This window comes from Notechis scutatus, chromosome 6 (genome assembly GCF_049901735.1).
Source record: "Notechis scutatus isolate UNSWTSFEM ecotype Mainland chromosome 6, rNotScu1.2, whole genome shotgun sequence".
In the NCBI taxonomy this organism is placed as follows: Eukaryota; Metazoa; Chordata; class Lepidosauria; order Squamata; family Elapidae; genus Notechis; species Notechis scutatus.
In genome coordinates, this window is record NC_142014.1 from 35,927,427 (window position 1) to 35,933,426 (window position 6,000).

Here is a 6,000-nt window from a genome sequence, read left to right on the forward strand (position 1 = left end):
GATATCAGCAATTCAAAGACCTTCAATAGTAAAGTCAACTGGAAAATTACTATAAACCACATTCTAATAGTATAATTATGCTCTTCAATTGAAATGTAATTGTTATAATGAATTACATTCCCAAATGATGAGTTAATTTTTATTTCAGCTGAATGATATAAACATTTAGATGTGGCTAAAGAAAAATATAGATATGCAGAACTGAAAATATTTCATATACATATACCATTATCTATGAAATAATCAGAAAATCAGATTTTAAATAGCATAAAGTAAGATAATGTACAAATGCTACCCACATAAATATTTTATAGCATTGATTTTAGTCAGGGTAGAAAGTAACATTCACAAGGAAGACCATTAAGGTATTTTACCTTATTGGTAGCAACTGGCTAACCTCCTCTGGACTTCGAAGAGGAGGAACATCACAGAAAAATATGTTGGCATCCTACATCTATATTGTTGCTAAAAAAAACCTGAATGGATATAGCAATAGCAATAGCACTTAGACTTATTTACCACTTTATAGTGCTTTACAGCCCTCTCAAAGCAGTTTACAGAGTCAGCATATTGCCCCCAACAATCTGGGTCCTCATTTTACCCACCTCTGAACGATGGAAAGCTGAGTCAACCTTGAGCTGGTGGGATTCGATCTGCCAAATTGCAGTAGGAGTAGCTTGCAGTACTGCACTCTAACCACTGCGCCACCGAGGCTCCCTTTCTATGATATTAATGAAATCAGCAGAACTAGTTCACCTGAATGGAGATTTTAATTAAAGCATCCTAATTTGGATAAGGGCAGAAAAACTTGCAATTGCTTATTCTGTGAAATGCAATTTTATCCATTCTTATACCCAAGAAAGTAATGGTAATTGGAATGCAAGCACCATAAAAACACCTTGGAATAATTGCAATTATAATTAAAAGTGCATTTATTTTGTTAAAAATAAAGATAAAGATGCTCAGTTATTAACAGCACTTCCAAGAAAAACTCTGGAATTTCATAACAAGTAAGCATGTAATATGCCATGGCTTCAGAATGCACAAAAAATAAAAATATCCAATCCATAACAGCATGGATATATTAGATATACTAGTATTGGCACAGTACAAGTGTATTACATGTTACCTAGTATTTACAAAACGAATAGTAATGGGCATTTAAGATTTCAAGCTGCTACATTCCACAACCTAGACTGATGGTCATTTAAGTTTTTACTCAATTGAATGAAACTAAATGGATGCAAGGGTGTCACTGGTGATGGGATTCAAATAATTTAACAACTGGTTTTCTGCCTAATGACCAGCTGGGTAGGTGTGGCTGGGTGGGTGTGGCCAACTCAATGTCATATCGAGGGGCATTTTGCCTCACCCGGCCTCATGACCATGGGGATGCTGCAATGGTCGTAAGTGTGAAAAATGGTCATAAGTCACTTTTTTCAGTGCCATTACTTTTAATGGTCATTAAATGAACTGTTGTAAATCAAAGATAACCTGTACAAAAGTACAAATAGCTTCTTTGCTATTTCTCTGCGGACCACCAAAAATTTCTCGGGGACCACCAGTGGGCTGCAGCCCACTGGTTGGCGACCACTGACCTGGATGACTGAAGAATCCCCTAGAGAAGAGACTCCTGTGCTGACAAAGCACCCTGTCCACCCAGAAGAAGCAATCCTGCACCACTTGAAGATCCATTTGCACCACTTAAACATACCGGCTGGTCTCACTCACCTCACAAGATATCCTAAGAAAATCATTCAGATTTAAGGAAAGATCACATGCCCACAGAAAGGCAGTAAAAAAAAAAAATCAGTGCCAACCTTGCATCCTGCCTCTTGGAAGTACACCCCAAAAGGATAGTGCCAGGAACAAGTAAAGCAGTGTAAAAAGCTTAAAACAATACTTCCTCTTTAAGAAAGTCAAGCCCCTAATAAAAAAACTCCAGAGAAGCTCAGGGTACAGAAAGTCTGGGTGTATTGCCAAGAACCATTATCTGTTACAATGTAACAAGACTTAAAACAGAGGCAGTTTCTGAAAACACTTAAGCAGGGCAATAAAGATAAGGATTAGACTAGAAACACAGGCATACCAGAATCCCTCCTTCCTGACAGGATTAACTCTGTAAAGTGGGAAAAACAAAAGGCTGTTTCTTGCAACAGCCAGTTTGTTGAACTGCTCAGAAAATTAGCTAATGGTTCTTCTGAACCGGTGCGAACTGGCTGAATCCCACCACTGGATGTCACCATCACCACTGCAAGATAAAATTTATTCCCCACCCCACCCCACCCCCCCAAAAAATTATTGAGCATATTCAGAGAATCTACCAATCTGGCATTCTAATTGCCAATCCTGTCATTCACAGAACTATCATTATCAGTCATGATCTAGGGGGAGAAAAATGATACTGCACACATATTTCTCAGGAAGATGGGCAACTCAAAATGTGAAAAATAAATATGTTGATCGTGAGTTTCCCATAGACTTCCTTCATAAAATGTACAAGAACAGAACACTGGATTAGCCAAGCCATTAATCCAACACCAAATCATACTTTTATGATTCCATGACTTCGTCAGACACAGACAAATATTCAGACTCTAGAAAGAGCAACAAGGATGATTAGGGGACTGGAAGCTAAAATATATAAAGAATGGTTGCTGGAATTGATAAAAAGATGGATTGGGGTGACATGATAGCAGCATGTATCAGGAGCTGCCACAAAGAAGAGAGAGTCAAGCTATTCTCCAAAGCACCTGAGGGTAGGACAAGAAGCAATGGGTGGAAACTAATCAAGGACAGAAGCAACTTAGAACTAAGGAGAAATTTCCTGACAGAACAATTAATCAGTGGAACAACTTGCCTCCAGAAGTTGTAAATGCTTCATCACTGGAAGTTTTTAAGAGATAACAATTTGTCTGAAGTGGTGTAGGGCTTCCTGCCTAAGCAGGGGGTTGGACTAGAAGACCTCCAAGGTCCTTTCTAACTCTGTTATTCTATTCTATTACGCAGATGTAGCCTGCATTCTATAACCTTGATTCTAACACTTACAGGCTTTCTCAAAAAGTAGACTAGACTAAATATTAAAGCACCTCAGGACAACCACGTTTTAAATCCCTAACACTCACATGAAATCACCATCAAATTATACAGTTTTCACATTCTCAGTACTAACATAAAAGTCACAATTATTTTGTGTGTCCAGTTTGAACAGAGAAATAGAATGTAATCGTGATTTTAATGGTAATTAGATCATGTATATGGGTGGGATTGTTTTTCTCAAGAAAGCTTTTAAAAATATTCTTATCATAAATTTCAATAGTGATAACGCTACTTTTCTTCCATCACACCATGGCCTTTTCTACACTCATTTTCTACAGTTTAATTGATTTTGTGTTGACCTAATCAAATGAGAGTGTGAGATGATAAATGATAGACAGGTGTAGTTAAATTAGTAGCTCATCATTCTTTCATGAAACTTCAAACAATACACATTGTTTGAACAATACACTCAATCTACTATCAAGGCAAGGGATGTCCAATCTTGGCAACGTTAAGGCTTGTGGACTTCAACTCCCAGAATTCCACAGCCAGTCACAAACTGGTCTTAGCTGCTTGTGAATTTTAAATCACAAGTAGAATTACCTGAATTTCCAAATTTTCTCATCAAATAGTTCAAAGCACTACAGTAATTATCCATTGTGATAGAAGAACCCCAATTGTCATCTTACAGAATACTACAGACAGAACCAGCATCCTGATTGGCCTGAACACAACAATCTTCAACAGTGGAAAACCGCATGGAGTTCCTACACAAAGCAACTATTGCCATGCCTAATTGGTTATCAGAAAATGGTGACTTTGACTAATCATGCTTCTAGGTACATATTATTCTTATTAAATTGGAATCAATGTTTCCATTTCCCAGCCACTATTATGATAGAGTATATTGTTTTCTTTTAGAATAAAATAATTGGTTAGATATTTTTTTCCTATTTTCATGAGATGAGACTTCACCTCATGTGCTGATGACTCTGCTTAATTTTCTTCTCTACCTTTGATTTTATGGTTATTATTTCTCCCGTACATTTGATGATATACTCTGAATTTTTTTGTTTTGTTTCAGCTCTTAACCTGTATTCATCTCCTGGAATTCCTCTCTTTCAATTCATCTATTTTCAACTCTGAAAATATTGCCTCTACGTATATTTAAACCATGGTTTATTAAATTAACTACCATCTGCGTTCACACATTGTCAAGCAATTTTTTTTATTATAGCCTAATACAGTGTATGAATGCAGCTTCTATTTTATCCAGGACTATTTGTATTAAGTTTCATGCTTAAATAAAATATTAGAAGTTGCAAACAAAGCCCCATTCATATACAATGTCTAGAAAATGCACTACGCATGCAATCATAAGTACAAATGAACCTTTCATTGAAATCAGAAGATTTTTCTTTCAACTAAATGTGTTTAAATTCAGGTTCTAATAATAACAATATCCTCAAGCAACTACTTGAGTTCAGTAGGCTTCCCAAAAGCCATATTTTTTTCCTTAGAAAATAGGTGTAACACAAATGTAGTTGATATGAAGCCAATCCTTTTCCTTTGCAGACACATAAAGTTATATGATGCATCTCCTGAGTTCCAAAGGAAATATGTTTTAAGACATATAGTACTTTTTTTCATTTTATATAGAACACAGGAAACATTCACACTATTCTATCTGCTTTCCATTAACAACTTCAGAGTTGTTCCCAGTCATTTTAGTAATTATCCTTGACCTGGAAAAAAATGACCTTCAGCACTGCATTTTCCTCATTCTGGAAACAGTGTATAGTGGGTTTCAGAGTGCAAATATACTCTTTCCATCTTCCAAGCTCTAAATTATAAATATATTCATGGTTCTATATAGACCTCAGGAATGCACAGCCCCAGTGGTAGCTTGCTTTGAAAAACAATGGCAATGCTAATTGCACAAATCATTTTGTTACTACATATAAAATATGCAAAGTCCTGGAATAGCATATAACATTTGGTGACATTTTCATTTAGTTGATGAGATTCAAAGTACAATAAAGCTTCCTAATTAGCCAACACAATGACCAAGAACAAATTTTGCAAGAGAAAATTTCCTGGATAATGCAACAGAAGCTTGGATATAGAAAAACCATATAAATACTGCCTTTGTTAGTGTAACTTCACCACTGACCTTTTCACTCACTGAGATAAAAATATGTACAGTATATACTTTGTGAAATATTAAGACATACATATAAAACCCATTCACAGACTCTTTAAATATTTGCTTCCTATAAAGTCTTCCATTTAAAATATCATGTTTCCATACATTGCTGTCATAAAAATAATAATTTCAAAGGCTTATTTGATAGACATGTTAATAGATCTTGGAAATATATAAAATATAGCCAACATTAAAATAGCTAATTGAGTAGTAACTATAAAGTTCTTTTAAGGTTCACTATCACTACCAAGCAAACTATCTGGGAAGGTATAGTACCATTAAACCTGAATATTAAAATAATGCAAAACCATTTAGCTTTTGCTTTTGATATTTTAATAAATTTGTATCATATATTCCCATCTATGTCAAAAATATATAATTACATAAAAATATTTGTCAAATCCGTGTCTCCGGAATATTTTCTTTAAATAACTTTTTTAAAAAATAATTTTTATTAAAGTTTTACAAATTTAAAAAATCCCCACAAATCGTGTTTACAATTTTTGCAATTCGTTGTAGCATCGGTTTTTCCCATCTTTCTTTATTCATATCTATATACATTGTTCATATTTACCTTATACATTATCTATTATTGCTGTTGTCTATCCAAGCATACAATTTCTCCCAGATCATGTAGAATTTTTTTCCTTCTCTTGCAACTCCATAGTAAGCTTATTCATTTCCACACAATCCATAATTTTTTAAATTAACATATTGTCCGTGGGATTATCCTCCACTTTCCAATTTTGAGCGTA